This window comes from Mustela putorius, unplaced genomic scaffold (assembly GCF_011764305.1).
Source record: "Mustela putorius furo isolate JIRA1106 unplaced genomic scaffold, ASM1176430v1.1 tig00000577_pilon_pilon_pilon, whole genome shotgun sequence".
Lineage (NCBI taxonomy): Eukaryota > Metazoa > Chordata > Mammalia > Carnivora > Mustelidae > Mustela > Mustela putorius.
In genome coordinates, this window is record NW_025421421.1 from 7,144,882 (window position 1) to 7,155,548 (window position 10,667).

Genomic DNA, 10,667 nt, shown 5'->3' on the forward strand with positions numbered 1-10,667 from the left:
CTACCACTCCATTCCCTCTATGTTAGCCTTGTCCCCAAATCAGAAAGTGTCCTCGGGAGATAGAATGGTGGGCCTCAATCCTTAGCCCACACTCTTTGCCGTGTGGCTTGGCCGCCCCCCCCCCCCAAAGGCAGAATAAATTTTCCCATGGCCTTGTGACCTGCTTTGGCCAATGCGGTGTGACCACACATCGGTTCTGTACTTGGGCCTTAAGAGGTATCACTTCTCCCATCTCTAGAAGAGCTTTCTCCTATGTAGCTGCATCCTGTCTGCCTGGGGACAGGGAATCTATTACATTGACCTAGACCTACAACTCTGGGCAGAGCTGTTCAGCTGAACCCAGCCTCCATGAGCTATCCCCGTGGACCTGTGAGCAAGGATAAATGATCATTATCTTAATCAGTAACAAATGATAGCCAACCAATGCAATGTCCTTAATCCTTCTAATTTCCAAGTTCATACATTAATTACCAGCTTGATAGGTTTAGAAGCAAAGATAAATTTTCTAGCCCCTTCAAAATGCTGCAATGCTGCAAGACCTGATTCTACACCTCAGCTTCGGTGACCCACTCTGCCAGAGACCAGCTCTTCTTTCTAATTAAAAATGGTCTCTGGGGGAGGGATGATGTCTTCTGATCTCTGTGTCCAGAGCACGAAGCTTGCGCACAAGAGAGTAGAGCCCAGGAGGAAAGGGCTTGGCTTTGGGATCCAACAATCTTGGAATTAAGTGAAGCTTTTGTCACTTAACAATGTTGTAGCTTTGGCGAGGCCACTTAACTCCTCTGAATCTCCTTTTCCCCATCTGGTGAGGTCGTTGGGAGAGTTAGTGGAGAGAGCGTTCAGAAAGTGCCCAGTACATATTCGGTGGTAAAGAAATGGCAGCTGTCCCATGTGCAAAATAAATCGATGTGTGCAGATTTCTGGCCATGCTGGGGACCTGGTTCCCCCCCTACCCATTCCTTCCTGCCACATTCGGCACCTGCCCTGGGCTCTTTCCAGTGCCTGGTAGATCTGTACTGTCTTCTTTCCCTAGTCCCTACTCAGTAAACTCCTCTGTGCATGGCTGTCCCACGCCGTGGCTGCAGAGGGTGCAGACTGTTATGTGGATGATCTCTAAAGATGAATCTGAGTTCTGTCTTCTCTCTGTACTCCCTCCCCCCCAGCCAGTTTTTACATTGAAGTCTTCACCTCTCATGTGAGGATATTTAGAGATTGGGCTTTTAGGAGTTATGTAAGGCTCACGAGGTCATAAGGGTGGAGCCTGGATCCCAGGTGTTGGTGTCCTTCTAATGGGAGGAGGAGACACAAACTCATTCTCTCTCCTATTCACTCTCGTGCTCTGTCTGCATGTGCCCAGAGGAGAGCCTGAGTGAGGCCACAGCAGGAAGGAGGTTCTCTGTCTGCAAGCCTGGGAACAGGTTCTCATCAGAAACCAGGCATGCTGGCCCCTGATTCAGGCGTCCAGCTCCCAGGGATGCGAGCAAATGAACTTCTATTGTTTCGACCACCCAGTCTGTGGTGTTTTGTTATGGGAGCCCGGGCGGACTAATGCTCCCTGTGTGGCTGATACTGTCCCCGATGCATTTTGCAGTGAAAGATTCTGAGGTTCAGCAAGATGCTGTGACTTGCCCGCTTCTACCTCCGCAGCTGTGAGAGCCGTGTTCCCTTTAGCGGCCTCTCTCCAGAGCTTGTGCGGGGACACTCTGTGGTTCTGGGTCCCAAGGGCTCTCAGCACCTCTGCTGCCATGGGCCATGCTCGGACCCGGGGCAGGGAACCTTCAGCCAGCCGCCCATGGAAGGGGGCAGAGCCCCAGCCCTCAGCTCCACTTTCAGAGGTGGAGAGAAGGAAGAATGAGCTTTTGGCTGGAGTGGGACTTCCAGAACAGTCCAGCAATACCAGACGGGAATCCACCTAGAAAAGAAGACGCCCCCAAGATTTTTTTTTTTTTGTAGTAATAAATTCTTTATAGTATAAGTAATTCCATTCAATGCATATTTTATCAAGTCTCTGCCTGGCATCAGAAAAGTAGCTGATTATATAATATTTATAAATATTAATAGAAGTACAACAGAATATTATTTCTGCAATACCTCTCAGTTTATCTTCCCTCAGTGATAAGTTGGTTTCTCTCCCCGCACTGTTTTCACCATGGAGGTCCCAGAGGAAGCGCCAGGGCAAAAAGCTTCTTGCAAAGGAAGAGTGGGAGATGTCGGGGGAAATTTCTGTCCCACAGAGAGGCTGGGTTCGCCGTTTTGCCCCCAGTGAGATGTGGAGACAGGAGAGAAGGCAGAGCCGGGTGGGGAGGTGCCCAGGGCCCTACCTTCCTGCTCACTCCACTCCCAGATAACACCCTGGGCTAGCAGGCAGGAGAGGGAGGTGGTGCTGTGTGGTAGAAACATCTAGAAGGCTGATGGTGACAGAGACTCTTGTATCCAGTGGCCTGCTTTCCCCAACGTGGAGCGGGGTTCTCTGAGCCTCGGTGACAGATTTTTCTCAGCCTCAGCACAGTGGACATTTTGGACTGCGTTATTTTGTCACAGGGGTCTGTCCAATGCATTGTGGGATGGCTAGCAGTATCTCAGGTCTCTACCTATCAGAAGCCGATAGTGTTTTTCCAATGGTAACAACCAGAACTGTCTATTATTACCAGAACTATTATCCAGTGTGTCCCGGGGGCCAAATTGTGCCTGCTCCCCATAGGGACCGCTGTCCTGGCGACACCCAGCATCTGACTCCAAGCTTCGATGACAGTGATGCTGTGGCTTAACAGGGAGGAGATCATGGGTAGGTGAATTGAGGGGGGCTCCTGATGCCCTAGGACATGCACACGGTGAGCAGGAAACCCAGAAATTGCAGATGGCCCTGACAACGGGACCCAGAGGGACCAGGAAGGGCAGGAGATGCAGAGAGCTGGAAGGGACGGCTGGGTTGCGGCGTGCAGTGTAGCAGTCTGGGGACCTCACTGCTGAGACAGCCAGGACCGAAGCAGGGCTGTGGGTCACAGGCCCTCACTATCCATTTATAATGACACCCTTTTTGGTGCGAGGCACTGCAAGGGGAGGCACTCTAGACGCCATCAAGGTGATTGAGCCATCCCCCCACTGCCCCAGTATTCCAACCAGAGAAGGTGAGGTACCATTAACTAACAAATTCAAAAATCCCTCCCCAACTGCCCAGTGCAGTGGGAGAACTCCTCAGGAATTTTACATCAGTAAATAAATAATTAAAAAGCTGTATTTTCTGGGGCGCTCGGGTGGCTCAGCGTTGTGAGTTCAAGTCCCATGTTGAGTTCCACACTGGGCATGGATTCTACTTACAAACCAAACCAAACAAAGCAAAGCAAAACAAAACAACCCCAAACACTACATTTTCTGTGAACTCCTGCAGAACAGTGTGAGGGTGCGTGAGTCCATGGTGGAGTAATAATAGGAATAAGAACAACACGAGCATATATTAAGTGCCTACTGCATGCTGAGCACCTTGCAAGAGTCAACTCATTGAGCTCCTGATGAGCAGGTCTAGGAGGTAGATGTTTCTACTGTGGCCTTTTCCTTCCCTTAGAAGAAGAAGAGGTGCCTCTGAGCTCATCTCTTGGTCCGAGGCATTGTGGCTACAAAGCCATTGCTGGAGCATGGCTCCAAACCCAGACCAGGGGACTCTGGCACCCACGTGCCCCTCTGCTCCACCATGCTGCTGCCTTATTGCCACGGTGTTTATATCGATGGCCCAAGTTCATTCATCTGTTCCTATTTCCTAGCTGTAGGATGAGTGGTGCCTTTCCGCTTCTTTCCCGCAGCTAGGCTTTAAGAGAGCATTTCTAGGATTTGATTCCTGTTGAGCACTGATTGCTTGTCTCTCAGTAGCTCACACACTCTCAAGACGGAGAAGGAACTAAGGGAGCGTTTGTTGCACTAGATTACTTGTGGCGAAGAATCTGCTGCACCCAGAGGAACAAAAGGTCCATTTGTTCATAGGCCACACGGGTGTGTGTCACACTGAGTCACACTGAGTACCATAAGCAGAGCGCCATCGAGGTTAACCCCTGGCCCTAAGAAGTGGCCCCCAGCAACCATGCTTTGTAGCTAAAGTTACTGGATACTTCTTAGCGTGTCCCCTGCCGTTCTTCTACAACAGCGGAGGACTACACATTTTCAAAGATAAATGTTAATTACATGAAAATGGGTCTTTTTGTTTATAACAGCTATCATCTACATGGTCACCATAAAAGGGACCTTCCTTAGCCAACAGCTCCTTGTCTGGGTTTGAAAAGTCCGTAGGACAATCATTGGCTATCCGCCACGGTCTTCTCCTTTCAGGAAGGCTAAGTCTTTAGAGTTTTGTGAAAAAAGATTTCTTTTTTCTTTTGAATCATTGGTGTCGGGTAGCTTTAATGATGCTGGAAATCAATTTTTATTTTCTATTTAAATGTGGGCTGTGGTAGGTTAAAGACGGCTGGAAGTTTCCCAGCACTCCCCCCATGGAGCGGTGGGCTCTAGGTCTCCACCCACATCTGGGTTGGCTTGTGATGTTTGACCAATAGGATCCAGGGAAAGTGATGTTGGGCCAGCTCTGGGCCTCGCCCTTAAGAGTTCTAGCAGCTTCTCCCTTGGCCCATCAAAACGCAGCTGAGGATCCCCATGGGGAGTCCGACAGCCCTGAAGCTGCCATGCTGTGAGAAACAGGAGCCATGTGGGGGGCCCTGGAGGGTGAGGTGCCAAGTGTGGAGACAGAGAGAGGGGGTGGAGAGAGGAAGAGGGAGGAAGGGAGGGAGGCAGACACCCAGACAGCTGAGGGAAGAGCCCATCCCAGAATCCTGGAAATGGAGCCTCAGCCCCAGCTGGAGTTCGAGATGAGTCATCCCGCTGAGCTCTTCCCCATTTCTTCACCCACAAAAATGGCGAGCAAAAAAGTGGTTGCCTTAAGCCCCCAGGTTCGGGGTAGTCTGTTACACAGTAAAAGAGAACCGACTTTCCAGCTACTACCTACGGACACGCACCGCTGTTTCCGCACCGGTGTGGTCCACGCAGAAGTTGACCACATCACTCTCCACTTAAAAGGGAAGAAAAGACCCGGCTCCACTGCCTTCCCTCAGCTTTAAAAGTTCCTGGTGGGGAAACCTCTCTGACGTTCTGTGGTGTCCAGGTGAGGTCCAGGACCAAGTATTCTCTACCACAAAGACCCCGCCCTACTCCTTAAAAAGTCACATTAGCTTTCAGAGAGTAAATAGTTTCCAAAAATGGAGTGTGTGTGGAGGGGGGCGAGAGGGGAACATTTCCCTGTGCAAATGATGGGAATTTTAGGCTTAGTGAGAAAACTGGGGAGAGTAGTTAAAAGTCATCCCCCAAAGAATATGAGGACGGAGAAAAATGGAAAGAGAGAAAAACATCAGCCTCAGACCAGCACTTTACAGAGCGGTTCAAGGGCCATTTGCATCAGAATTACATAGGACGCTTGTTAAAAATAAAGGTTCCAGAGCTCCATTCTGGACCTACTGAATCAGGCTCCGTGGGGGTGGAAAGAGAAATTTTCAGCAGCTCTCCAGGTGGTTCTTGCTCTCGTTGAAGTCTGAGAATGGTTGCCTTAGATTTGTTTTACAAACAAATTTCATGAAACATTTTCTGGGAAGTCAATGCAAATTTCAGCTTTGATTTATTGCCTCCTTCCTAACGCCTGCATGCACACACAGGCCTGTGCACACACATGCGCACACACACACACACACACATACACTCTCACACACGGGTTTATAAGCTTCTAGTGGGAATGGGAGGAAGAGGATGGAATTGAGCTAATTGAAATCTTCATGTGTGGTTTTTAGACTTCAAGACCCACCCGCCCTCCACGCTGGCTTATCTTCTTCCCTTTAGCATTTCTTTTATGCATGAAGCATCCTCCCCTCCCCCACCACTTTCAGGTTTTCTGGCCACAAGGGAAATTCCCAGGTGCAAGAACACTCAGTCCTCAGGCTCAGGAAAGACTCTGATGTGAATCTTTGAAGATGGAGGAACTGAAACATTAAAGGGTCCAGGTGCCAAGAGATTCGATTGATTCGAGCTGGAGTCCCAAAGGGGAATTTGTTTTCAACACAAATACTAATAATACAGTAATTGTGCCGTGAATATTTACAGTGTGTTGAGTGCTCTGATCAGCGTGGCCCTGGTTCTCTTGGGGGGTTGTCAGGGTGGGTAAGTCAGGCCAAGTATGGGGAAAGTGGGGACCTGGGGAATTTGTGCTGAACGCGGATTCCTTTGTCTCCTTCTGCCCTGACAGCTTTTGGTTCCAGGCTTCGTCCTCATTAACCCTTCGGTCACAGAGCCTTCTGCAAGTGGTCTTACCCACCGGAGGAGGTAAAACTGAGAACCGATCAGAAGCTGGGAAAAGCATCAGGTTAAAAACGTCTATTTTCATTCCTTAGACACCAAACAGCCCAGTGCTGTTTAAACGCTATCCACTCTTCAAGATTTAGCTCAAATGCCAAATTCTCCATGAAGCACTGACTGTGTTACAAATAGTATTATTATAGTCTTAGGTTTATCCTGATTAATGTTATCATATTACCTCCAGCAACACAGAAATATGTATAATATACCAGTTTGAAATGCTATCCTTGTTACTACACTATTTATTAATACCTATAATAATACTACTGCTATCCAGTTAGAACAGTATGAGCTGAAGAAGAGTAACACTCACAGGGAAGCCTGGGTGGCTCAATTGGTTAAGCGTCTGCCTTCGGCTCAGGTCATGATCTCCAGGTATTGGAATCGAGCCCCACATCGGGCTCCCTGCTCATCAGGAAGTCGGCTCCTTCCTCTCCATCTGCCACTCTCTCCCACTCGTGTTGACCCACTCTCAAATAAATAAATAAAATCTTAAAAAAAAAAAAGTAACTAGCCCTACAGTAATGGCTGACAAATACCAAGCCCTTCCTGGGTGTGCTGTCTAGCCTGCCGTAAGCACCACTGAACGCTTCCCAGCGTTCCGTAAGGGGGCCCTGAAGGTGCTCTCCCTGAAAATGAGACAAAGCTTCTGTCAGCCACTGAATGACCAGACCACAGGTTGCACCCACAGCCCCTCCTCCTCATCAGCAGGTCCCCTTCCTCACTCCCTTGGGGCCAGACCCTCCTCTGTCCCCACTTTGGTACGAGCACTTGACTTTCTCCCTTTCATTATCATGATACAGGAGTTGCCAGTGCCTGGAGGGCAGAATATGGTTTGCCTCCTAGAACCTTAGCCCCGTGCTATGGAAATGTCTGGTTAAAATTCCACACTCCAGCAGGGTCAGGCTTGCGGATGGCAGTGGCCACCCAGCCACTTCTGCATTCAGGTCCAGGATGGAGCTGATTATTTACAACTTATTCCTAGTGATGGCAGAAGGGAATCCCTACAGAATTTCCATGCCAGTTCTTTCTGCAAGGACCAAGGTTCGGTTATCACCCGAACACTTGCAAAGTGTCAATCAAATTTATGATCAGTCCTATTAAGCTATATGATACTATGATATGATATAGAAAAATGTACAGCGAGCACCTATCATGTGCTGAGTGTTCTGCTAAACCCTTTGTGAAATCATCTCATACCCCTTACCACAGCTCTCTGAAGCAGATTATTATCTTTTCCCTATTGAAGAAAGTCGAAGAACTTGCCCAAAGTCGTGCAGCCAGTGAGTCACAGAGTTTGGATTTGAAATCCAGTTTGACTCCCAAGTCTGTGCTTTTCATCAATTAATCACTCTTCTAGCCAACTGATTTTGCCTTTCCTTCCTCCTTGCTTTCTTTCCAAGAACACTTAATTGAATGCTTCCTCTGTATGAGGTGTGTCCGTTGAATGATGCAAAAGTGAGCAAGCAAGACATGGTCCTTGTCCCGACAAGATACGGGGCAGAGTCAGGAGATAAAAGAAGCAATTATGGAACTCCGTGGGGAAGGCTATGATAGAGCCTGCAGTGTCGACTGAGAACAGAGGTGGGCCGGCCACGATGCCCGGGTACCACGCTTAGGTCTCGAAGTGCAGGTAAATCTTCTTGGCTACCCTCTGGGCTCCTTGTCAGCAGCCCCACTGTGTAGGACGATGCTGCATTTCAGAGAGATCAGAGCCCTGGCTCAGGACCACACAGACAGCAAGTGGCAGGGCCGCTCTTCCAAGCCCCATCTGTAATACCCAAGGCTAGTGTTTTCCTTAGTAGACCAAATCACCAGGGGCTGATAGAAAGTAATTAAAATGGAATGGCTGCCTTTTCCTATGGTAGACAATGCATTTTCTACTAAATAAAATGGATTCAAATTTTTCCTAAGGAAACCTCATCCCTCTACACATTTTAGAGGATAAAAAAAGTCCCCAGGTCCTATGTTTTGATGATTCTTTCTGTGAGGGCCATCGAGGAAACTTTAAGATAATCCCCTGATAGTTATTTCAAGTTCTACTCTAATGGAGTTCACTAGGCTAGTTGTTCCTTGGTTCATATTCATCTAGATTTCAAGCCAGCCCGTGTTGGATTAATAGCCAAGAACCAGCTTCATTTTGGGCTATGATGAACTGATCAAAGACTAATGCTCGATGCAGAAACACCAAGGGGTTGTTGTCAGTACTTGACTGCAGTTCCTGGGTCTTCACACCATCGCTGTTGACTCACTTCAAGTCTTGGGACATCTAACGTCTTGCTGGTCCTTTGAATTTTATTTTTTGTAAAATAAACACAATGGTATGGATTGGTTTCAGAAGAAGGGTCAATGGTCCTGCTGCTCTGAGATTATTACGTATGCCCTGGAAGAGGAGATGAAGGTGGTTCAGAAGCAGGATTCTCCAAGGGTCATGGAAAACTTCCACTATTCTGAAAATGTATTTCACGGGAGTCCATCCGCACTTCTGAACCTTGGACAAGATCATCAACAGAGCAGCACAGTCTTCAGCGTAAGTCTGTGCTCCTTGATCTGAACCAGCTTCTCCACCATCATAGCAGCTACATGGGTTTACGGAGCTGTCTTTGTGCCTCTTGAGCTACTGTAGTGGTGACAGAGGGTCCAGGAAAGCTTTCCCCAGTAAAAGTCTCTGTTAAACTTCCGCCGTCCCTCGCTTGCGGACTGCTCGTCTGCCCGGTAACGTTCTCAAGCGTCTCCACTCTTGGCACACAACTCATACTCTGAACTGCACCCTGCATTTTACTGGGGTCTGATTACATTTTTAAATACTGTCCTTGTGGACAGTGTTTGGACGTGAGACAGTTAATTTCCTGTGTCATGTGTGGATTTTCAGAACAATGCCAGAGGGGCTAAGAAAACGGTTTCTCTGTTGACTACAAAAAATGTTTTTAACATCTGCCCAGGGCCAGAGTTTTATCTCTCCCACTGTATTAAAAATCCTATGCTGGAGAGTCAGTGTTAAAGGAAGGATATTTAATTAGTCCAGTGCTTTTAAAATCATATTTTTGAGTTCTGAGATGCCGCCAAAGAGTAAAAGTCCCCAGCTGGCACCAACCCTACTTACCTGAAAGCGATATTTAAACAGAGAAGTCGGGTTTCCCTCTACCCATCCTCTTCACCCCACTCTGTCCACTATTTTTTCATTCGCTGAAACTCAGGAGTAGTTGGCCGAGGTGGTAGGCTGCCAGTTCAACGGACTAGTGAAAGTTAACTCTCATCAGAGAGTTATCCAAGCAAGTTCATCCAAGCAAGTTCAAGCTCAGGAGAGCTAAGCCATCATTTCTCCTTCTCCTTAGTACTCAATAAAAAAGAGTCATCCTAATATGTCTTAAAAAAAAAAAAATTGATCTTCCATGTAAGGAAAAGATGACTCTGAACAACACTTATCACAGTTTCTTGTGAAAGACACTACACTGTGGAAGTGTTAAGCCAGAGCCTTATTTGCCTTACGTGATACCAAATTAGGGATACGAGGGTCACGCTGCAAGTAAAAGTGTGCTATAAACACTGCTATAAACAGGTGACTCCCGGGCTACAAGGATCCCTAAATATGTCTTGCTTGACCTACACAGAACTAGCATTTAAAATTATCTCCAGCTTCTGAAAGTAGGGAGGCAAGAAAATCCAGGAGAACATCTTTAGACACAACGTCCTTAAACAAAACACCAAGATTATGATCCATGAAAGGAAAAAAAGAAATAGAAAAGCTGCACTTTTGCAAAATTAAAAACGTATGTTTTTGAGAGGCACTCTTAGAGCAATGAAAGACCAGACACAGAGTGGGAGAAGTACTTGAAAATCACATATCCGATAAAGGCTGTATATTCAGATTAATAAGGAAACCTCAACACTCAACAATTTAAAAAGTAAATAAATAAATAACCCCATAAAAAGAGGCAGAAAATGTAAATAGACACTTCACCGAAGATGTATGGACAGCAAATAAATACACAGAAAGATGCCTAACTGAATTAGTTGTTAGGGGAATGCATGATAAAAACCAGAGTGAGACACCACTGCAGATCTATGAAAATGACTAAAATGAAAAAGACTCATCATACCAAGTGTTAGCAGGCATGCAGAGCAAAGGAGCTCTCACACTTTGCTGGGGCAGTTGGGGGGGGGGGGGGGGGTGAAGGGAGAGCGAGGGGGGGCGGGGAATGTCAGGTGGTATAGCCATTCTGGAGAGTTTGCTAGTTTCTTCAATATGTAGCTATTGCTGGACCCAGCTGTTCTGCTCCTAGGTG